This window comes from Ciconia boyciana, chromosome 2 (genome assembly GCF_034638445.1).
Source record: "Ciconia boyciana chromosome 2, ASM3463844v1, whole genome shotgun sequence".
NCBI classification, from domain to species: Eukaryota; Metazoa; Chordata; class Aves; order Ciconiiformes; family Ciconiidae; genus Ciconia; species Ciconia boyciana.
In genome coordinates, this window is record NC_132935.1 from 112,002,359 (window position 1) to 112,027,701 (window position 25,343).

Consider the following 25,343-nt stretch of genomic DNA (forward strand, 5'->3'; position numbering starts at 1 on the left):
ACACATTGCCTCTCTCCACTGAAAGGATATGTGAAATCAGTTTAAAATATAACCTCTTTGTTAGGTCCACAGTGCACAATGTATATAATACATGACTGAGTATATAATACATCAGTTTCTCTTGAGCATGAAGACAATGATAAATCTTCCCTTGCCAAATCTCTTCCTGAAACAGAAAGTCAGTTTGCCCCCAGTTATCCCTTGGCAATTACAGTTTTGCACATCTAAACTACAAAATACTCAAGCATACTTCATATCTCTATACTGAGGCCATGCATCTATTCAGTGCATGTACAGAGCCCTGACCGTGCTTAAGAGCTATAATAAAATCATAGAGATGCTGTAAGAGAGAGCTACTTTGTCATAGCTATCCAACAAAACTAAAACTTGGTCTCACAATAAATGTCTCTTCCTTTGCCCCCCCCACATTTACTGCTGCTCATGACCAGCAAAGTCTTAGGTCACTACAGCCTATTGTAACAAAAAGCAAACCCGCTCCCAACATACAGAGGAAGACTGACAAAAGTTGAAAGGCAAAAGCCCTTTTCCTCAAATTTAAGAAGACATGAGAAATTTTATAGTAATCATTTTATAATGACTGTGTCCATTTCAGCAACAGTGGACTTCTTTCCTTCAGTATAACTATATATATTAATCCCCTGCCTAAATCCATATCTACTTCTGATCAATAACAATTTTCAAAAAAACTGCATGACTAACAGGAGGTCTAAATCTTTAGGTCAGTCACAACAAAATAACAACTTATTCCAAGGATGTGATATCACCCTATATCCAAAATTTGCTCTTGCCTTCCCTTTGAACAAGAGGGTGTTGCTGAACCTTTTATCTGATATCTTTCATTCTTGGGACATGGACAGCAGCTGCATATTCCACACTGTCTCCAACATTGAATGAGTGTTACAGAGAACACAGAAGAGCAAGATGTACCAAACAGCTGAACAATTATCACATGAACTGACAAAAGTATCCTCTTTTATTTCAGTTGGAAAATCTGCTGTAAACACAGTTTAGAAAGGTGAGGATTTTGTTTTTTTTTCCTCACCACCTGAGTAGTGCTGGACAACAATATTGCAAAATGTTAACATAGCCCTCCTGCACAGTCAGGTTTGCTAGACAGAAATTGTTTGAAGTCTAAGATAAGGTTAAGTCTAGAAGAAACTTATCCATAACAGTTCTTGTCCTAGTCACTGAAGAGATGTAATTTGTTTAAATACTTGAGGTAAATTCAACTTAATTTTTTAATGCTGCTAACTAGTAAGTGAATGAGCATGTGAACCAAAATTTATTATTGTCTACAAGAATTGGTTATTTTTACCTGAGGGCTGTTTCAAAAGAAATACAAACTTTATGTTCAGGTAAAAGCCTAAATTTTTGATAAATTATTTCACCAGGGCAGAAGTGGCAGAACAGGTTCTATATTCTTCATCCTCAAATTCGAACTGGAAGTAAATCTTGGGATTTGGTTAAGAGTGTATACGTGAATATGCATGTGAGTGCACCAAGGGTGCACATGTGTACGAGTGACACAACTGCCACGCAATTTTACTCTGTTTCATAGAGTGGCAATCCATAGGAGTAAAGTGGCACAGCAAAGGTGTTCAATGAGGAACTTGGGAAAGACAAGAACTAGCTCTGTTCAGTAGCACTATCAGATATTCGCTCATACCAGATTCTTCCTCAGATTACGGGAATTAGGTCCAATATAACCATCGAATTTCAACACAAGTACGATAGTACACCACCGACAACTCCACCTAGTCCAGCACCTATCATAAATATCCTCCCGTACTTCCTACAGGAAGGCGGTCTTAGTGATAAACACCAGTTCCCAGGTGGCTCTGTTTCGCCTGTGAATGACAAGGTGGTCTTGGTGCAGGAACGTGGCGTAGAGAAATCAGAGTTCTCTCCTAACTTTTACAGTCTTTCCATGACCTCCTCAAAGCCCTTGTAGCCACTTTGTGCCTCAGCTTCTCAAACAACAAAATTGTCTTTATTTTATTTATGAAATCTGCAATGTACACTAAGGGTAGTAAGTGAAGCAAAAAGATACTAGATTAGAAAGTACTACTGCAGCATAGAACAGTAAAAGCACATAATAGCCAACTGGAACTAGCAAGGGTATTCAAGTGAGAACTAAAATGTCCTGCAATATTTTAATCATTATTAGATTAAGACCTGTAACTTGAGTCAAACAAGCCCCCTAGTTTCTGGGTACCTGAAACCAGTACACAGATCAAAATTTTGTACTCTTAAAAGCATTTTATGAATATCTGACAACTTGTTTTTGCTCTGAAACTTCTTCCTGTACCACAGCCTATTAACTTTTTCTGTTAGCATATGCCCTTTAAAGATATCTGCGGATGTTTTAAAGCCTTTGAGAGTGTGTGTGTGCACATGCATGAACTTTCAGTATCGTTTGTAACATTTGGCCTGCATATGGAGAAACCTGTGATTTAAAACTAGCTAAAGATTACCAGACAGGCCTCTAAGCGACACACAGAGATGAATGTGCCAAGGGACAATTATTAGAAAAAGAGAAGGAGGCTTCTAGCACTCAGTCAGGGGTATGCAGTTTATCACTAAAATAAGCATATATTTCTTTAGTCAGGAGCCCCATTTTTTTGCAACTTTAAGCAAACTATTTGGTTATTTCTATTTTCTCAATGTAATCAAGCCAAATAAATTAAGACTACATTTTTCATTAGTAATCAGTTACTTTGAATGCCTCCATTTTAAAGAGCCTCAATTTACAAAGGATATATGACCAGCACTTACAACAATTAAAAATAGTTTTGGAAGCAGGAAACAGCAAAAAATTATTTTAATTCATGATCTTTGACACAGTGCGAGCTGGCACTCTCTTCTTGACTATGAACAAACAATCTGAACTCCCCAACGACACAGGTATTTGGCACGCAATTAGGGGCTGAGCACTTCAGGTTGGATCCAAGGCCACTTGGATTAGATGATATCTACAGGATTTGAAAGCAATTATACACTGCACGCAGCTTTTCCTTCTGAAAAAGTCCCCAAGACATTTCATGATTTGTACAGCTGGGTAGTGCTTTCAGTGAATAATGTGCTAGTTTTGAGTCCACCTGAAAATTATTTGTAAATTCAGGTTGAAATCAGCAATAGTTTGGCTGAAAAAAATCCCCCAAAACTTATGACACATCACTTAAACAAATTCCAAAGTGATTGCTTCTAAATTATGTTTCCATTTTGAAGTTCATCTTTAAAGAGAAAGAAGGAAAAAACAATGTATTTTAAAACTCAACAAAATATTTTGATTTGGGGTGACAGGGTTATACCTAACGGACTGCAGGAAACCATTTCAGATCACCAGGAAAGGATTTTATCTTTGTTTTCACTGAAAATAAAAAAAAAAATTAAAAAAACCAAAACCAAAATAAAATAAAAAAATTCAGGGCCACCAAATAATCCTCTCATTCTGGGAAGCAAGACTCATTTGGCTTCACTAGGAACTTGTTCATTCCCAAATCCAACTGCCTCTCTCCTTTTTTGAAATGCAAAAAGGACCAACTCCACCCTACATTTCTGACCAGATTTATTCCTCCACTCACTCTTTTTCTTCATCCCAGGCCTCTTCTCCATCTGTCCATTTGCAGCAGCTGGATGTCACTCTCTTTCTGGGGCTGCTCTATTGATCTGGAAGGATCCTGAATCCCTGAGTCACATCCTCTCCCTAAATCTTCCTTTCCTTTTTCTCTTTTAGTTTATCTGTTTCATGGCTCTTTCGCACAATGAGGATGCTACATAAAAATTACATCATTTTATAACTGCCTATTTTGAGATAAAGCATTATATTCAAACTCAGGCAATGAATTCACAAACATCATCTGCAATCCTGTTTTTTTAAGGCACTGTTCTATGAGGGTGGTACTAGCTTGCCAGTTAAAACCAGCAACTGCAGTTGGCAAAAATGCATGCATTTCAAAAAGTCTTCAGCTTATATACACAAACTCACTGCCAGCATTGTTTTTTCTCATAGTACAAGAGCTGCAAAAAGTTTCAGAGAAATAAATACAGAAGGGTGCTTCAAAGTTGAAAAACGAGCTCTCAAAGCACACATGAATTTATATAAACAAAGATTAAACCAGATTAAGCAAGACCTACATTTAAAAGCCTTCCTGTAGGTGTATGGCTTTCTTTTTTCTTTTCTTTTTTTTTTTTTTTTCTTTTTGAGGAGCAAGTTTGTAATTACCTGTCAAAGAACAAAATAGCAACGGTGTCTGGAAAGAATGCATTATTTAGAGAGAGTGACTACTTAAGAAAGAAGCTTTCATCACAGGATATATTCCATGGAAACATACAGTTTACCTTGTACCATAAGCTATTTTACTGCAACTTGACTCCTGTCTTGACACTCAGTTTTCAACAAAAATAGCCAATGACTACCTGCCAAGCAAGCTTCCCCCAAAAAACAACCTCCTCCCCTCCCAAAAAAACTCAGGATCTCTGAATGAAATATTAAAACCACTAAAAAGAAGTATTGAAACTACTTTTTTAATTTTCCTTTAATTAAACTATAAAGAAAAGCTCACAACTGATCATTTTCCAGTCACACCACATCATGAAAAAACTTACTTGTCAAGATGGATTAACATTACCATGTAGTTGGGGACCCTTTACTCCCAGACATCATGATTTAAAAGCACTTAATAAGTAACAATCACCATGGTATAAAGGTGTGAAATATCAGTTTCCAATAACAGTTTCCTGAATACAGAAGATCAATTAGAAAAAATTCCCATCAGCGTAAGTAGCAACATTTTCCATTACAGAGGCATTGTTAACATAACTCAAATTGTTTGTCTTTCCACTTAATGTGGCTACATGAGACTGAACTCTTAATTTCAGTGCAGTTGCTGAAGTATATTAGGACATTCTCGTTCTAAGCCATCTGAGTTCCTGCAATGAGCAACAAGAAGGGTTTCAAGGCCAAATCTGTTGCTTTTATGAATGCTATCAGGCCAGACACTCTCCAGTGCAGAGTTCTACATGGAGAAGGCAAGCTGGGGAACACTATCAGGAAGCCATTTATAGCTCCCTAATTCTGCGAGCACCTGGTTGAGTCACAGCAGAGCCCAGCTGCAGTGCACCCTGACACCCTCCCCCTTCTTGCCTCTGGTATGTGATGAAGAGGTGGTGGGACAAGTGGGTACAGTGGCAAACAGCTTCATGCACCAGGGGGATTCTCAGGTGGTCAGGCACAAGCAGGTTGCAGGTCCTTTCATTTGCATGCACACTGCAAAGGTGGCGAGGGTGGTCTTAATTAATTCAGTGTATCTGAATAGGTGTATCTGAAGAAAGAGGATCAAATGCAATGAGAATATAAAGCTTCTTGAGAACTTTTGTTGATGTTACTGTTACAAATAGCACACAGGAAGTGATTAATCCTTGCACATTGCCATGGTACTATTACAAACATGAAGATTCCAGCTTGGGGACTATATATGGAACACCTTTTTCCCCTTGCATTTAAAAATAGGGTATTTACACCATGTTAATAGCCATCTGCCTTACAGATTTTCCTTTTTTCTCTGCTTACAGCATTGTAACCCACAATGTACCTTTTCCCTAACACCATAAACAAACCTTCAGATTGTTCTTTAAAAAAAAAAAAGAAAAAAAAAAGAAAAAAACCACACCTCAACGCCCTTCCTCCAAAAATACAACAAAACCACTCCATAGCAGGTGGAGTCAGAAAAAAGCAAATTGTTTCAGTTTTTTATTCACTCTGCAATATTCCCCCAACACAAACATCAGACTGCAGGTGCATATGAAATACTTCTGTTATGACAAGAGCTGCGTATCTTCATAACCAGCGCTTCTCATAACGATGTGTGAACTAAATGCTAACTGGAATAAAATGGACAAGAGCCAAAAAAAGTCCCAAGTGGCAGTCACGGTACAGAAGAGGGACTAAACCATGTGAGAACAAAAGGTCATGGGGCTGATGACCCAAAGGGAATCACCATTTCCCTTTATTTCTTAAACTTCTAAGGCTGTAGGAACAGTATTTGCATAGTAATGGGATTTAAGCTCACAATGCTGAGGGGACACCGGCTGACATCACAACCATCATAGTGAATCATCACAGTGAAGCAGGGGACAACAGAGACAGGGATAAAGGTTTTTAAAGTAGAAATTGGCAGACTTTTAAAGATTGCAGCTAGCAAAGTTTACATCTTTGTTACTTCCATCTCATAACAACATCATGCCACAAACTATCTAAAAGGCATGATTTGACCCAAGAATTTAGAAGACCAAGACTTCTCAGAAGAAACAATCACTATGCTCTTCTTCTGCTCTAGGTGTCCAAATCCAGGCCTTTGTAATTCAAGACCATAACTTTCTCCACAAACCCATTCTTAAACCTATAAAGCTCAATGGTAGCTAGAATGCTTGCATCCACTACCCCTATGGGAATGTTCTACCTTACTTTAATTTTCAGCCTAAATATACTCATGAGCAGTTTTACTATGCCCTTACTTGCAAAGATGCATCTTCTACTCTGAAACTTGTTCCTTTAATTTATTTACAGGGAGCAAAAGTAATCCCTATAACTTCTGGTTTGTTAATTTAAACAAGACACACTCTTTATAAAGAGTATATCTAGCTAGGAAAATGGAAGTCTGACTACAGCACAAGCTGGAAAATCTTGAGGAATTAACTACAACAGAAAGGAAAGCAGATGACAGCACACAGGTACAAGCTTACTTGGGACCTTAAAACAGGTGCTCTGTTTTCTAATCCATGCTGAAGACAGTGCTACTGTACTGCTTGTTACTTGCTTTAGTGAGAGTAAAGCAGGTAAGGGTATCCCTACTTGTCTGACAGTCACACAGCTCTGGCAAAACAGACATGAGAAAGGTTAAGGATATAGGGTCACAGTGCATCTCCTTGGATACTAATAACATTTTGGCTAAGGCAACACCGAACTTGGAATAAGATTTCTTAGAGGCTGCATTTTTATTCAGCCTCTAAGAAATCTTTGGTTAAGGCACTAGTAGCACTTGGTAATTTAAGTAAGTCTACAGTAGCCCATGGAGAATTGCTGTCCCAGTGAACACAGAATATCCTAATCACCAGGCCCATGATCAGAAATCACCCGTATATTATGTGTCAGTTTCCTTTTAAAAATGTACTTTAACATGAGATTTTTCATTTTGAATAAAAATTTGCCTATTTTCAGCAGTTAAGTAAAAAGAAGCTAATACAAATCATTTAACATAACCTTCCGACTGTAGCTAGATGTGTTTTATCTTAGGATTTGCCACACATTTACAGTGCATTGATAAAAAAGGCAACTTTACTCAGTAACAGTTCACAGTACTTTTCTTCAGCCCTTATGACCTTTATAAGGAAGAAATCTTCTATCCTGTTGACTTCAAGAGCTAAGGAAGTAAGTCTTACCTTAAATTCTTTGGATTGTGAAGTATCTTCCTCTGTGCTGACTAGTAAATGTGAGATTCATCCCATCTAAATTTGGTTAGATGAAAAGTGAGCACCTAGTCTCACCTAGACAGGTGGGATGAACTGCCATCTAGAGGTGCCCCTGCTCCCTTTCTCTTCACTGAAAACAGAGAGACTATAAAACGGGCTTAGACTATGTGCCTAACTGATAGATAGCTAAAAATAGGCAAGATGACGCCCTCCCCCACCTCATGATATTTATAAAGACCCCTTGCTTTGCGATTTTTTGGTGAAGCTTCTGCAGTTATTTCTATATTATTAGATTTGTATCTTTACTCATCTCCTACTTCTCAAAGTATCCTATTCACTGTATGCTGCAATGGGCTGACAAGAACTTCTATGAAAAATGTTAAAATACCCTGATTATGGACAAATGCTATACAGGAATGGCCTTTCCCTTTACCCACTTTGATTCCTTAACCTGTGAGCTCATCCTCAGGCACAAACTATGAAGTTCACTAACTAGCTAACTGTGAAGGAACTACACTCAATTTACAATTTAAACGTTGGACACATACCAGGACTTACGAAGGGGGTTAGAGTCTTTCATTCTTGAGAAACTGCCTTGTGTCCTTTTTAAGAAAACTTAATGCCAAGACTGGTATATCAAGTTAACACTACCAAGCAAAAAGTTCTAAGTAATCTCTTCTTCAAGAGTCATTTAATAACACCTTTCTACTGAATCAGCTCGGAATCTTATTCATCTTCCTCATGAAAACTGTTCTATACATTAGTGTTGCTCCATGCCGCTGAGTTAGTGTTGCTCCATGCCACTGACTCAGCTTTCTTGTTAATTTAAGAAATACTCAAACCTATACAGACACTATTCCTTAACTCTGTTTTGCAAGATTTTCCACATATTTCCTTAGAATTAGTTTCTTGTTATGCTGGGGTTAAGGTGCAGTGGGAAGGGTGTGGGCAAACGAGGAAGGGAGATGACATTTTAAAATGCTTTATAAAACACCAGATGTTGCAGAACCAACGGAGTGGAACAATGTATTTGCAATTATCAAAAGAAGAGAGCTGTTTGTCCGCATTTTTAAAAACTCATGGGATACTTTTAAGTCACTTAGTTGTGGTCTTTCTGTGTGTGAAGAACATAGCAAATGCCCTTATAGATTTGATATTTAAATGACATGCACGACAAGGGAACCGCTTGATGTGGTTCAGCATTTGCTTGTTACACTCTGTACTATGCTGTAAACATTCCAGCTGTGTGAATAATATAAAAACTATGCAAAAGCATTTTGCCCTTCTTAGTGTATCTTTCTTGCGCATGTTTGAGTTCTATAAAGTTGACATGGGCATATTACAAGGCAATGCTGGCAACGTACTACTGTACAGTTCTAATAACAGATGCAGGCAACTGACAAGAAGATCCTACTTCCTAACTTGCACTTACAGCTTCAGTTTCAAAAATCATTTTAGCTGGAAGCCTAAGAGCTATGTAGATTTTCTGTATGCAGGATCATTTCTAAATTTTTTTTATCAATGGCAGAAGAAAATATTTTAACACTTAAGCATCCCTTCCTTCTAATCACTAAAGACAAGACCATATTCATTTAAAATCAATCTGTTCTTGCACGTTTAAAGAGCTGTTGCGGATATTTTATGCAACCTGACAGATATTTTTGTTTGGAAACAATTCTGCTTGCAAATTACATCACTTTTATATTGCTCTAGAAAAGTTCTGTGGAGGCTAGGAGAAAGAGTCAGGAATCCTGAGCTCTGTGTTCGCTCTGCCATTAACCATAGCTCCTTTAGACAAGTCATTTAATCTCTCTGTGCCTTGGTTTTCCCATCTGTAAAAGGCAGCAGTTATAAATACTTAGCTGTCTGACAGAGGTGTTGTGAATGCCAAAATATAGTACAACTCTGAAAAGTGACTATGCAAAAAGGCATCTTCTGACTCAAAGAACCTCTCCCTTAGTGAAATCCACACGTGAATTCACATGGCCTATACACCACACAGGCCTCATTTTGAGCACTTAAGGAGAACATTGCTATACAGTGGGCTTGTGTAGAGTGAAGGATTTCACTCCCCAAAGGATACTTAGCCACATGTGCTGACTTCAGTGGCAAAAAAATATATTTTTATTGATTTTTCTCCCGATAGTCATGTAGAACATAGCTGAGATTGACACAGCTGCAGATTCCATTCCACCCTGTACTCCTTCGATACAATCATTTACTGTTCGTTCACATAGTGCAGCAACAGTGAGGCAACGCTATTGAAAGTGTTGGAACTGCCTACAAATCTCCAAGGGAAAGAATCTGAAGGCAGAGGGATAAAATGAGCCTTGAAGCAAATTGGACTGCACAGGTGTAAATAACTTGGTCAGCAGAATCTCTGTAACTAGTGATGATGAGTACATTGGGAAGAATCCAGTCAGCTCTCAGAGTAAAGGCTCAGTTTCCAAGGAAAAGCTTATTTTTAGTTGCAAGCAACAATGATTTGATCATGAGTTACTGAGGACAACTAACACAGAAGGTTTCAACACCATTTCTGCAGCAGCTTTTAGAAAATCTTTAATGTATTAATACTTGAGAAGTACTGTAAAATCCTGAGATGAAAGACAATGCAGAAAGTATTATAATGCCTCTCCTTCGGGTATTTTGGTCATTTACAGGAAAACAAATCTTTGCTTCTAAAGAATTCATCTGCTCCTTATATTCCCATTGTTTGTGTTTATGACATAATCATTTCCACAGCAACTAATTGGGAGAAATCAAGAATTATGGCCTGAGATGAGGCCTGTAAGGTGCAAATGAAATCACACAAAACACATAGGAGATTTTTTTAGTGGAATCTTCTACCTAGCTAAAAAAATTACATGGGGAAGCCACAATATACTATGCAACTTAATTTGTTTAAACTGAAGAGTGAATTTTCACCTAAGATAAGACTGTGTCTTTTATTCACTGTCCCATTTTCTTCTGGCACATGTAGTGCACATTTAAGAAATAGGAATGGCTAGACCAAGTCAGATCAAAAATCCATGCAGTTCAGTGGCCAACGGAAGCATGTCTGGTTGTAGAGAGGACAAATATGTGGAGATACTTTTCCAGCATACTCTCACGGTAATTTTCAGCCAGGGACTTCCATCTGGAACGTCTTCAATGCAAATGAATCAATCCTACTTCATGTAACACCCCCATACGAAAGCACAGTAGAGTATTCCTTTGCTGACTCTCCTGGTGGCTTGGGATAAAGTCAGAGGAAGAGGTCCATTAATCCCTAGTGTTCTTTGGCATGCTTTATTAGTCTTTGGCTATTATTATAGAAAACTGTTAAACATCAAAATTATGAGTGTCTGAGCAAGATTTAAATTAAAGCGATTTATCCTGTGGTTGGGTGGAACAGGGCAGAGCGCAGGCTGGAAGGAGCACTCAGGCAACTACCATCAGTATAAGTTCAGCTGCATCTAATGATGTTTGTCATGGCAATTTTGGCCATCCAGTGGCCCACTTACCCTTTTAGCAAAAGGTCAGGGAGGGATAACGACATACATCAGTAAGGTGAAATTAGGACTAACAAAATTCTGCTTTACCACGTTCTCTTAAAACCATTTTGGCTCCCCTTATAACAAACCAGTACTTTCCTTCAGAGCTGCTAAGCAGCTCTCCTTCTCACAGTCTCTGAGTCACAGAGACATCACTTTGTCTCCTGTACTGCTTTGTGTTTTCAATGAGCTTCAAGATGCTCACAGATAAGAGGATTTTTGAGATCTATCAAAGAACAGTTCTTCTTTCTCAAAGAGACAACTTGAATAACCAGAAAGGAAGACGGGGTACAGGGGATTAAGCAGGCAATAAACCACCTTCTAAGGATAATCATTTTGCAACACACTCTACTTTCCTCTTCTTCCTGTCACTAGTACTCTCCTTTGGGGACCATGGGGAGTGAAACAAAGAGGTTAGCACTACCAACTAGCCTCCATGTTATGGGAATTCAAGGAATGATCTTTATTTTCCTCTTGTTAGATGTGCTGAACACACACAGCAAAAGGAAAGGGCATAATAAAATGGAGAGAGGGTCCTTGCCATATATTATGTAGTGTTTGGCCCTTAGAATGAGAAAGGTGAACAGCATTGAGACAGATAAAACTTTACTGTACAGGCTCCATTTCTGAGGTTAAAGGGAGTTTTTATTAAAGTGAATTCAAAGTTTTGCTTACTCACTATAAACATTTCAAGGATACACTGTGTCAAACAGCTCCTCATGTTAAATACAATATATGACACTGATGTTTTCCATAGTTTATCATCAATAGAACTGGAAGTGTAATAGCAATGGGTTTTAACCTTCTGGGCAGACAAAGTCATTTTGATAATGGTGGCCACCAGAGACAGGAAGAAGTCTAAACATTCTTGATCTTTGGGGTTAGTGGGAATTCAGATGAACGTGGAGGGACCACACATGTTCTCTTGGGAGAAGGGTGCTGGCAGCCTTGTGTAACACACAGTCCTTTTTTGGCTCATGCACAAAGGAGCAGGAGAATCAGCTCTAAGAAAGTCACACTTCTGGACAGATGCAAGTCATTGCAACTGTGCGTACCATATGTGGGGAATGGTAAGGAAGGGACTGAATACAAAAAGCAAAAGAGGGAAAGTGACAGAGCCCTGGAAAGTGGGTTTCTCCTGAAGCAGGAAGGGGCTTTAAAAACCACATACCATGCCAAGCCAGCTCAGGGAACTTTCCCTGCTGCCAGCTGAATTCTCAGGCAGATGAAACAAAGAAAGAAAAATTAACAAAAGGGCATTAACAATAAAAGGACAGGGGTCAGCATAAGATCCAGCGAAACGAAGCCTTTTGTATGTCAGCCTACTCTTGTTAACCTAATCTGAACTCCCCACATGACTACTTTGGGTCAGGAAATGGAGTAATTACAAGCAAAGAACTACTGCACCACAGTAGTTCCTCTCTGCAGCAATGCTCCACAGGGTTGGAAATGGGAACCGGGTTGTGAAAAGTGCATCAAAGTGTTTCACATTCATGTGCAGATCTACCACTGTGAAAGTTGCCTGCTGAGCAATTAACAGGTGGAGTGGCTTACTCTTCTACCAAAACAGACAGAGATATAGATAAGAAATTCCTGTTATAACGTGCCAAATCCTCAGATGTAACCGAAAGGCTTAGACTCACCCATTTGGGCTACAGCAAGCCTTTGCCAACTTGTATCTACCTAGATCAGTCAGGTTCGTGGAGAAAAAAAAGCCCACCCCTAACTGACTTAGCCTTGCTAGCAAAAGTAGATGCAGTTAAGCTATAAAATAAAATCCTACCTTTTTACTGGGGAAAAATTGTATGACCTATAGCAACAAAACCTGTAAACTGTGTTTCTCCAGGAGGATTTGCCAATACAGTTTAGCCAGGAAATACTTTTCAGTGTTAATAAACTTGGGAAACACCACAAGATATTGCACTGACTATGTTAATGGAAATTTGAAAACAAGAAGTTGAATCCTACTTATTGGTTGGAGTTTTGTCACTAACTTTAGTTGGGGTAGGTTTTCACCCATAAATGCACAATCAGCACAGTAACTTTTATGATATAGGTATTTAGACACAGATATCCAGAACTATACACACACAATTGCACATGAAAAAAATTACTCTATTTTGTAGTCTCCATTCTACATATACATGGACCTAGCATATGCACAATGCTTAACATGCAATTCTGGCTACTTTTTGTTTTGATGTTGTGATTCATTTCATACAGGTCTTTAGAGATTTTTATTTTTAATCATAAAACCAATGGTGTATTTAAAGAGATCGAAAAAGATCCTGGATGTGAGTTTCACAACTGCTTAAGAACTATATTATGAACTAAGGTTTCCATTTCATCCTTCTGTGATATGCCCTTCTCCCAGTGAAATCCGTATTATCTTTTGTCACTGATTGCCAAAGGAGTATATACTTGGTTTAGTGTACTGTTATCTAGAAGCCAGTTGATCCATCTCACATCACAGATTACCTCAAACTTATCAGATCTTGCCAAAAAAAAAAAAAGACCTGAAACATATTGAAATAATAAAAATATCAGTTTGGAAAGGATTGTTAACAATCAAATGAAAGGTTAACAATGGTTTAAAAACAGCTGAGGTCTTCAAAAATTTCAACACAGTATCCTGGCAAACCAAAATATCATTAAACTTGCCTTAAAAAAAAGAAACCTCTAACATCAAACAGTACTAGGCATTTATCTTCAGAGCAGTGCATTACAGGTGACCTCTATAGATTGGAAATAGGATTACATCAACAAACCTTTCACTTTAAAGTGGTGGATGGTGTGAGATAAAAGGGTGCTCTCCCTAACATTTTGCAGTGCTACTGGCTCAGGTTTAAAGGAAGTATGCAACCAGGTATTCCCTGTCACATTCTAATCTGCAATACCGACATGGATGTGAAAAGCAAAAGCCTTTGAAAATGATACTTTCATATGATGAAAAAAACCTGGAGAACTGTGTGCAAATGGGTGTGAGAAATGTGAGGGGAATACAGATAAGGAGATAAAGAGGAACCTTTACAATGAACATGGCCACATACTTATGCCCTCAGCAATAACTCATGTCTGTAGCGCTGTGGATTAGCATCAGATAAAGTGGTATTAGAGTTTGAGGTTTAAGCTTAATACCCACATTTGGTGTCCCCTTGTTTCTGTAAAGGTTTCAAATACGCAGCTTTTTTTCACAGCAAAGCATAGAGTTACTTTCCTGGACAGTATTTGAGAAACAAAATAACTATGTATTCAAAGATTTAGCAAACAAAAAATAATAAAAAAATTGAAAGTACCTTCAGTCCTGGTATTCCCTTCCAGGACTTGGACGGTCTCCTGGGCACGCTGAGTTGGCTTGCACAGCCACTGTTTACTGAAGTCAGAAATTCCCATTTACTTCGTATTCAGTATTTTTGTTCCACCACAAAAAATGTAGGAACTGCTGCCCAACTGTGCTATATCTTGAGGACGGTGTTATAATAATTCACATCACATCCAAAGGCTGCCATACGAAACTGATGGTGAGGGTTTAGGGTCCTCTAAACCCTTGAGAGGACTCTGTCAACTTCCCAGCACTGCTTTTTAAGGGATCGATGCTTTCCCTGAGGAAGCATTCTGATTTGATAGACCTAAGCTGTGTCTACAGTGTCTAACAGGGACTCAATCATGCCATATAACTCTACTTCATTCATATAACCCTACTGCAACATGGTACTATTTTAGAAATAAATAGAAATTATGAGAGGAGAATCTTGAGCCACCAGGCTTCAGGTACTGATTTAGCACTGTAAAGGTTAAGCAGGCACACTGAAGAAAGCCCAAGCACTAAATTATCCAGTCAAGCTTTTAGATAATTAAATACAATCCAAATAAGTTGTTTAACTCCCTTCAGCTAAACTACAGTTCCCCAGAACTGACATACAGTATGCCATCAATCTCATTGTCCAAAAGAGTGACTGTAACAAAATGATCCACCATTTTCTTCCAGCACTATGGAACAGTGGTACAGAACGGGTTAAACATATACTCATAAAATCATCATATGTGCCTTACTCAGTGATACCAAAAAAAAAAAGGGGTTCTTAACAGTATTCTACGATACTGCCCAATATTTTTAAAGGCTTTACAATGGCCCCTTAGCTCCAGGTTTGGTGGTACACTGACTGCAAGCCAGTTGCTAGTTCTGTATAAAGGAGGATATAACCCTCTGTTGCCAGACACTTCCTTAATTCCTCATAATTTGAGTTTTGCTGGAAGAGATTTCAAATCTGACCACAACAGTTAAGGAAAAAAACTTGCACTCCAGTATAAAATATACAAATCAGAAAATATACACAACTAACAAAAACAGTCTCAGTACTACTTGATGAGAGGTATTTGTTTTCCCCTCCAACATTCCAGTAATGTAAAACCAGTGTGTAAGGTAGAAAATCATTTTTCAATTTCAGGAAACATCATTACTAGCTGCCAAAAGTCTATCCATATAACAAGAGCTATTTGCTAAAGCTGAACACCTGCAGTTTTATAGAAGGCCTCCGAGGACAGCTGTAAGTAAGTATTCCAGTCTACTGATACAGCAGCCAATCAAAACCTGAAGGTTTTGTCCCAGAAAACAACATATTTTGCTAGCTAGGGCTACATGTGGGTATACAGACGTTTTATTTAAACAGGTAGATAAACAAACAGATAGATAGATAGACTGATCTTCTGAACATGATATAATGCCCTGTACACAAAAGCCAAGGCTAATGAAGGAGGTCTTAGTCTAGTCCTAAAAGTACAGTTTCCTGCTCCCAAAATGCTCCTGGAAGCAGTCCAGAGTGCTGGAACTTTGCATCGTAGCAAACTGTCACACAAATATGTGTGCATTAGTTGCCTTCCCAAATACAAGGAAATTGTTTTGAATAGTTCATAGAAAATGATCAGTACAAATAAAACATCTTCCTCATAATATATGTGAACAATACATCCACCCCACTAACTCTGCTGGCTTCCACAGTTGAAAATGCTACCATCATTTCAGGTATTAAAAAGATGTTCTATTATCTGGTAAGTCCCAGCAGTTTTGCTCTTGTTATTTAGTAACAGCCAGGCTGTTACTATAAAGGTTATACTTCTTTAGGGGAAGTTTACCTACAAAATATTCAGTCCTTTATATTTAAAAGTCCATGCACACTTATGAACTTCTAAAGTGCTCTTAATTAAGCTCACATGGATGAAGTGACTATGACAGAGCATAACCAGAGTTTAAATACAGAGAAGTAGCAAGAAGTAGGACTTCCTTCTCACTGCAACAGTGATAAAAAATATTTCTCACTACTCTGCTGCCATCCTCCTTGGCTGGTGCAGGTCTCAGTCTGCTTTTAACTATTTTGTACATACATGGTACATTCACCTCAAGTAACCAATCCACAAATGACCAATACTTTCAGAAACGTTACAATAGAGATAAACAGGCATCCAGATAAAGAAAACACTTCTTTCCCCTTAAATTTTTGTCCTGCTGTTTGGAGATGAGCTGAAACGACAGATGCTGCTTAACCTGGCGTTCTGCTTCTCACCTCCTCCACAGGCAAGGGTCATGAGCACAGACATGTGCAATGCAGAACATTTTTATCCCCTCTCCACTGAGCAGAGAAAGCAAACTATCTTTGAAAACGTGTTTCTGAGCACACCCGGTTTTGCCAACTGCCAACAAGGCTCCATGTCACACAAAGTGCATGTAGCACGAATTTCAGAGAAATTGGCATTCAGCCTCTAGTAATCCACTATGCAGAATCTCCTGCAAAGAGACGCATCTGGAAGGCACATACGTGCACACCCAAAAGAGTTTGAGATGGAAATAAATAAAAAAAAAGCCAAAGTATGAAACACTCAATGATTTCAACAGGTGTTTACAAAGCCAGAGCTAGCATTCATTCCTGAATTAAAACCAGAAATTCTTTCCAATGTACCTCTATGTAAACAAGACCAGCTCAGCTCTTATCTCAAGGTAAGAAGAATGCACCATCTCCCAAACTTAAAGGCTGAAATGAATACTGTTAACTGCCCTGAAAAAACTCAAATATATTCCCTTGTTGGCTAGGAAGTTAAAAATTCAGCCATTATGTGATCTCAAGCAGCTCTCCATGGGGTCACTGCACATTTTGTATGTAACGGAAAGATGTGAATGTGGAAACAGTTTCAAGGAAAGTTTCAATAACTGCATACTCTGACAGAACCTCCATCTATGCTGGGACTTGTCTCTCCCTCGGCCATAAGTACAACCGAGTAAGAGCAGATCAATGGCTCTCCAGAACAGCCACTGTAAAACTCATTTGAACCACAAGCTTATCTTCCTACCGTTTTTTACAAAAAGGGGTTATGGCAGATAAGCTAACCTGTTTCCTCAAGTCAGGTTCAACCCATATTGGAAAGGAAGGTCTAAAAGCAATTGAGAAACTTGAAAAGAACACCCACTGAAACAATACCTCTTCTTATTTCACTCAGTATGGGCCAAAAACTGCATGCTTACCTATAATATCAAATGACAAAATCACACAACCTAAATTTCAGAATAACTGTTCTGGATGAAATCCTAGTTCCACCAAAGTCAGTCTCTAGTGACTATTTTCCTGAGGCCAGATCTCATCCTTGGTATTTGGAGAAGCCCAAATTCTACACCAAATATCTGGAGATAGAAGCACAACAGAACACAGGACAAATAATGCAGTCTGCGTTAAATAAACGTACTGGCTTTTGTTTTGGTTTGGGGTGTTCTTGGTTTTGTTTTTGCCTTTTTTATCTCTGTGTTTCCAGTGAGGTCTATTTTCTACATGAAAACTGTTGCTCCCTCTTCATTCTGCTGGAATGTGATGCACAACTCTTGTCCTAAACTCCATCAATAAATACATTTCATTAGGACTATAAGAAAGATCCACAGAATTTAATAGAAACTATGTCAGTACTAAACAGGAATGTTGTCTATGGTGCCTATAAATATTTGTATTACTTACATTATCAGTCACATCAGAACCCCACTATACAGCTAGGCACTATAAAAACAGAAAAATTACAATATCCAAAGAAATTGATACGGTCATTGCTGGACATTTTTTCTACTTCTTTATTTCAAGCAAGGAAATCTAATAACTATATCCCTACTATAGGTTATGCATTGCTTAAAATATAGGTTTGTAAACATACAGAAAACACACAATTTTCCACAACAACTCATAATCCTTTTTACCCTGTAATTGTAAATTGTAAATATATATGGCTCGTAGGCATTCATTAATTCTGTTACTGCTGACCGTTTATTTTCTCCAGCAAAAGTAACAACCCATTTCTTGGGCCCAGGTTCAGTAACAGCTCAGTATGATGTTATTATGAATAGAGTTAAAAAGGAAGCCCTTTAGACTGTGCACAGGCAAAAGGTGACTGTTACAAAGGCACTTGTGTTTAAAGGGTTAAGTTTAACAAATTATTCTTAATTATGTTAAAAAAATGTTTAAAACCTATCACTAATGAAACATTTCATTCCATAGTTTGATCACAGCAAATGCAGGAAATTCAGAGTTGACATTCCCACAGCAACCTTAACTCTATCCCATTGTGTATATTCATTTCAACTGAGTCTTTCTTTCTATGACCTCATAACATATGTGAAATGAAGGAAGGTGCTAGGAAAAAATCCTAAAATTCATATAAATCAGAAGTATGTTGTTAAGTTCCATTATTGTAGCAGTAGCATTTGAGTGGAGATAGCACTTTCAATAAAAAAATACACACATTGACTAGTCCGTGCATTTATTGAATGTTATTGTCTGTGAATGCACATGTTCTACCAACATTTCTGGTTGCTCACCTTTCACATTAGGATGGTTACTTTATCCAAGCCTGGATGCAAGAAACCTGGAATCTGAAAGGGTCTGTTAGGTATGGGGCTCCAGACAAATATTACTAAACTGCATCCAAAATTGGCTCCTGAAGGAGTACAATCATGTGTGTTCCAACCCAAAACTAATAACCTGCCAACCCCAATCTGACTCCATGCATACATAGTCCAAATGTTTCTGCAGTGTTTTCCCAGAACCAGAGTACAAGGAAATTCAGTACAACAACTCTCCTGTGCTTCTACACAGCATCAGGACAGGTTCATCTCAGCCTACGAGCTCTGGCTCTGCTGCATATGGACCTGCCCTGCACCCATTTCCCCTTGCTCTGGATTTCACATTAGACTGGATGCAGAGTCACGCAGATATGACCCTACTGAAGACCTGATAGGTACAACCTAATAAGACTATTTGATGTATTGAAGGTAAATGTGTGGCAGAGCCTCCCTTGGCATTTTTCAGGAATTGGCCCAAGCCCAACAAATCCAGTGCTGTGCTGCACTTCACAAGTCATCATTTTGTGTTAAACATCAGACCTGAATGGGTTTCATGTATTTGTTGGCCAAACTGGCCTGCGCTGGGAGACACTGCAAGGTCTTCACATTTTACTTCTCATGGTACATGACAACACTCAGTACTTTCTGAAACTTGAGTGCAAGTACTTCCATGCCTGTATTTAGGCAAACATTTTCATATGGTGCTGAAAGAAGGTCTAAGTATCTAGAGTTCAAGTTTAAAAACACAGTAGATAAACACAGTGAAAAGCGTATCTAAGGGAAACACTTTCAGCTACAGAATACTGGGTATTTCACACCTGAAAGCTCAAAATGGCATCTCACAGCACTTCATAAAGCAAACCAGGGACAGATCGCAGATATGCAGAAATAAAATCCAGCAAACCTAACCACCAAGGAGAGAAGGCAATACCAGTGACTTGGCACCTCTCTGTGCTGGCAAGGGAGGGAAGTGATTTGGGGTCTAAGGGTAACTAAGAGGAATCTCAGGGCTCTGGTGCCAGTGAGGACTGCTGCCCTGAGTGGAAAAGTTTGAGAAATAAATGAATACCAGCATGGCTCTGGCCATAAGGCAGGACATGCATTCCTCCTAGGTACACTCTGGCTATTATTAAGAGAGAAGATATACGTCACATTAAGTTTTGGAGATTTTTTACTGGAATGGTGCAAAGGCCTTTGCACGTGCCTAGAACCTAAATGCTGTTTCTCTTGAGAAAGTCAATATGTCAGTCAAACCCAATCTTTTCAACTGGAAAACAGCATCTAAACTAAGATATGTTCTACCTATGGAAACTTAAAGAGAGACTTTTAGAGTGAGAATTCTGATGCCACTCTGCACAGTGCTCTCTAGAGTCTGCAGTACTGAGCCCCTGCTTTGCAGACTAAATGAGGAAGCCATTTCTTACCGGACAGCGCTATGGGCAAGAACCTCCAGTCACGAACTCTTTGTCTTTCTTAAACCAAATAGATTTTTAAACCAAAATATGGCAGGTGGCTTACCATGAAACAAATCACACAATGAGATACATGTGAAAAATGTACTAATTATTGCAACTACTTTCGGTCACTGAGAACTAGATACTGTATTTCTCTTGAACTAAATACAGATCTCCCCTCGGCAACAGTGGAAGTTCATTGTTCATAGTCTAAAATTGTTGCAATGCTGCCATTTCCATTCTCTCTCAAAACGAAATACAGTTTACACAGAGCACAGAGGCCACGTATAAAGTTTTCATTCACCTCTGCAGTTCAGCATAGCTTATTGCCTTGCTCATCTGCAAAAATGCTAGTTATTTCTGAGTACTGTTAAATGGAGTGATATCATATAGTACTACAGGGAGATAATAATCTCTTGCCACAGGGAGCTTGCAATGGGCAACTATACAGTGGTTCAGATGGCCACTGCTCAGAAATTTTGATTCAGTCACTGTATTGTTCTGCTTCTTAAACAATCTGAAGATTACAGAAAAAGCATGGTTTGGGAAAGGGTTAGGATTAGGGTAAACAGAGAATAAAATCTGATTTAAGACTACTGAAAGCAGGTGAAACATTCGCACAAACTTTAATGACCTTAACAATGTGCTGACATTGTATAATACAGAAATTAGCTATACTGTTTATCATGCTATTGAAGACATGTTGCTCTTTTTCCTGATATCTAAGCAAGTTTAGCTATCTCTGCATTGCATCACAGTAGCAGTGTTGATACACCCTTGGTCAGGCTATTGCTACTCAGGAAGGCAAGTCCAGATGTGGAAGATGATACAAGGAGTGGAAGAAAGATGGAAGGTAAAAAACTCAAAAAAAAGTACAACATGTTCATTTAGCTAAAAGATAAACAGGTCTCACATAAAATATCCATGTATCATCTGTCTTCCAATTCTTTCAGAATTTTATTGAAAACTGAGAAGAGGCCTTTCCTGAAAGTATTACAGGAATTGTAAGAAAAAGTGTGAATCATAAAAAAATGACTAATTTCTCTATCTATTCCAGTTACCATCAGGTTTTGGATTTTTTAAAATTATCAAATGTGGTACCAATATCTATATAACAATCTGGAAGCAAGAAGCAAATCACATTTATAGGTGAAGCATCCAGCATGCAGAATTGGTCCTCCTACTGATTCAAGATAACCATAACCACTTACCAACACAGAAAAACTATTTCAAGATGAAAGGAAAAGGATTCTATTTGCTCTGTTTCTTTCAGATGCAAAAAAATATGATTTTAAAATGGTTTGTTTCTTCTTTCACATGATAGGAAGTTAAGACAGACTACATGGGCACTGGCTGTGTAAACACACATCATTTTCAAGCTGTGTAAATGTGTCTGCACAGAAGTTATGTTGTCTTCTCTGTTTGGAAAGGCAGCCAGCACAACATAAACCTCACCAGAATCTAACAGCTAACAATTACATATAAAAGGATGTTTTACATATGTGATAAAAACAAGCATAATAAAAGTTGCTAATAATCTTCCATAGTGGCATATGAATGTTTTTTGGTAATACCAGAAAGTGAGGCACTCATTGTACCTATAGCACAGAAAATGTAAGCCTTTATTCAGTATTTCTTTACAGAATTAGTACAGCTGGATAATAGCCTCAGACTGGCCCAGAGGAAACAAACAAACAAACGTTAAATCTCTTTCTTTGAATTCTGTAAAAACTACCATAATGGGAGATGTAAATGTTGTGAAAGTTTAGGAAAATTATGGACTTTTCAGATGCCTGTAGGATAAGGAACAGCCAGATAGAATTATTGGGACTCATGTCACTAGAACTGACACTGAGTGATAAAGACATTCGTTTTAATCTTTCCATTCCAATAAAAATGTTTGGAATTGGTTTCCAAAATGCTAAACAACACCCAGCCAATACTAACAGTTCATATAAGAGCATTTCTGTGTGGCGTCTTTGGGCACATTCACTCCCTATTCCTATATGTTGAAGTTATTTTTGTTACTATCCTGTAAAAACTAGTGCAACATACATTAAAATAACATCTTTTAACAGAGATCATAATCCAAAAAACTTATGAAGCCAGCTAGAAAATCCCTCCTAGAAAACAGTACGTACAAAAGCAGTACCAACAGAATTCAATGCATAAATAAATGGATTTAGAGTTCGAAAACTAATTCAAAGATACAGCAGATGATAAGACTACAGTGACATTTTTTGCCAAGAGCATAGTGGCTTTGGCATTCAGTATAATGTATTTCTACTGGCCATTCTTTAATAACTTATTTTAACTTCTTTTTGTCTCATAACATTCCAATTAAGAGGCATAATGATACATTAACTACCTTGCTTGTCCTTCCTTTGGACCGCTGTGGTGAATTCAGCACTTGGACTACCAAGTGATAACAACTTCACGCCTGACCAACAGCCTCAGTGTTCATTGGACTGGGTCCCAATGCTGCAGAAAATTCAGGCAAAACCACACAAAGTTCTGCCAGCTAGCAGATGGTGTGTGGCATAAAGAGGACACTGGTTCAAGCCTGGAAGCTGAAAGATGTGAATGTATGGCTGTGTTCTGTCACTGACTGCTCTGGATAGGTCACTTCCACCCAAACTCACAAACTCTCCAGGAAACCAGTTTCTATTTTCTTCAAAAGCAATCATGTGCCCACCCAGTACTGCGGATCTGGACTTAACTTCCTCTGTGACTTACTTCTCCACCTTAAAAGAAGAAACACAACTCTTTCTCAGATTTTTAGGAGGTTGAGTAGACTAAGGGCTTAGAGACGTGCAAAAGATAGAACAAGGGGAGACAAAGAACTTTTTGACTCCCAGTTCCTGCATCAAAAATCAACTTAATAGTCTCCTAACAGAGAATTAGATTATTATAAATATTTTCTAAATAAGAATTTAATATTGATAGCTTTCTTTTCTTGGGTGATTTTCCAAAGTAAAAAATGAACAGATGTAGGATTTGAATTAATTTGAATACTTCTATAAAAGAGAGAAAAATAAATCATTATACATGTATTGCTTTTCCTTGAAGTAGAACAGTAAAATATCCAAGATCATAATTCAATAACAAAAGCCAAAATAAGTAAGTATTTTTTAGTATTTTCCTGAAAAACCTTTCTCAGAATAACTACTTTAGCTACAAAATTTCCTACCTTATTAACTTTCTATAACAGGAGATGTTTGGACGTCCACAGAGAACTTGTGGAAGTTCAAATTACAAGTCATATGTTTTCAGTACATAATTCAAAGAGAACAGGAGGAAAATATAGTTGCTTCATTCACTAACAGGCACTAAGAAAAGGTATGCAAAGAGGAAATTAGCTTGCACAATTATCTTTGTATAGCATCAGTGTCAGAAACTGAACATGTGCAGCTGAATATCACAATACAATTTGGAGCAGATATATTTGTGCAATGCTCCAATGTCCATATTATGCCTACAGTATCATTATACTTGGCTATGCACAAGTGAAAAAAGAATATAATCCCTGCTGTAGTAGAGTCAAAGCCTGAAGGCAGACAAAAGGGAATACTGTACACGACTTTTCTGGCCTTTCTACTGGGAAAGCCCATGTCCTAGAAAAACCCAATTACAGTGGCAAAGAAAAGTTAGAATCTATCAACTACTTAACACCCTGTTAACACAGAAGGTCTAGGTATTTATGAAAAGCATTAGAAACTCCTTAATAACTACAAATGTTCAGAAAGATTTAGGGCTTTCTATCTTTAAAAAATGGAAAGGCTTCTTCAGTTCAGTAATGACCTTTAGTGTATGCAGAAGCATTAATACAAAACTGAATCAAAGTAAACTGCTTATGTAATTTTAGTACTAGTTTTTAGTGGTACCTTAGTGTACCTTATGTCCAAATCAGACTTACTTGTACAGCAATACAAAGGAAAAACATCAAACGTGACAAGAACGGAGAACGCTTACTGTCCTTGCTCTGGCATTCAGTGTTCTTAACAGGAAAAAGAAATAACTGCTTGTACCTGCCATTGGTGGACTCTGCTGCACAAATGCACAACAATTTTCTAAGAGTGTGCATCCTACCTTTCTAGAATTTATTAAATTCCTGTGTTACAAACCTGTGATCACAGGTCTGCCTCACCCTCAAACTATATGATTTTTAATAGTTATTTAAGCACTGTGGTAAGTCAAAATATACATGTCTTCTGTCCAGCCCAGAGATGGGAATGAAATTAAAAAATCCACTCTAGGTTCTTGTTTTCTTTAAAAGACAAGAATGTTAGTGTTGCAACATCAAATAAATTGTGAGACACCAAAACACACAGATGTAGAAATGAAATGCAGAGTATTAGCAGAAGGGAAAAATACAAAAAAATAGCAAGTGTATTTAGCAAATGAGGACTACAGAAGAAAAGGAGGCTAATCACAATAGGAAGTTATGTTTGCATACATATTAACAATGCTAAGTGACTAGTTAGAGCTCAATTATGTGTTAGGCTTGGCAAACGTACAAGCAAAAGAAAGTAGGACTACATATATATATATGCATATCTTTTCCATATATGCTCCTCAGACACTACAGTTTACTATTTGAAATTTCTTAATATTATTACTTTAATATGAAAATGGAAAATGTACTTCAGCTTTTTTATTCAGTCCATTTTCTAAATATTCACTCACAACATTTCAGTCAGCTATGGCTAGAATGAAAGTGAGGCAAACTAGGTTCTGGGATGCACTCTCAAAATACAATGAAATCATTTAAACACGGAGAAAAGGATTATTTTACAATCTTTTACATACACCTTGCTAAGCCTTTTGTAGAATGCCAGGCCTCTACGACCGTATCCATCTTCACCAACTCAGAACATGGTCTGTTACATCTACTGCTTGTCAAATACTCATAGGGAAGGGGTTGTTGTGCTATCTAAAATACTATATCTAAGTGCACAATGTGCAAAATAGTAAGTGGTAGCTTCTTAAAAGATT

General features: G+C 37.9%; 1 protein-coding gene across 11 annotated transcripts in view; it reads right to left on the minus strand.

Moving 5' to 3' along the window:
• The window catches only part of SUGCT (succinyl-CoA:glutarate-CoA transferase), a 336,110-nt gene that overhangs the window by 95,769 nt on the left and 214,998 nt on the right, over positions 1-25,343 (minus strand). The window contains exon 15 of one of the 11 annotated variants that reach the window (XR_012041119.1): positions 5,328-5,345. The exons of the other annotated variants lie outside the window; for them this stretch is intronic. The gene's annotated coding sequence lies outside the window, so the exon portion shown is untranslated. Of the gene's footprint in view, positions 1-5,327; positions 5,346-25,343 lie in introns of those variants that run through there. 11 annotated transcript variants of the gene reach the window in all.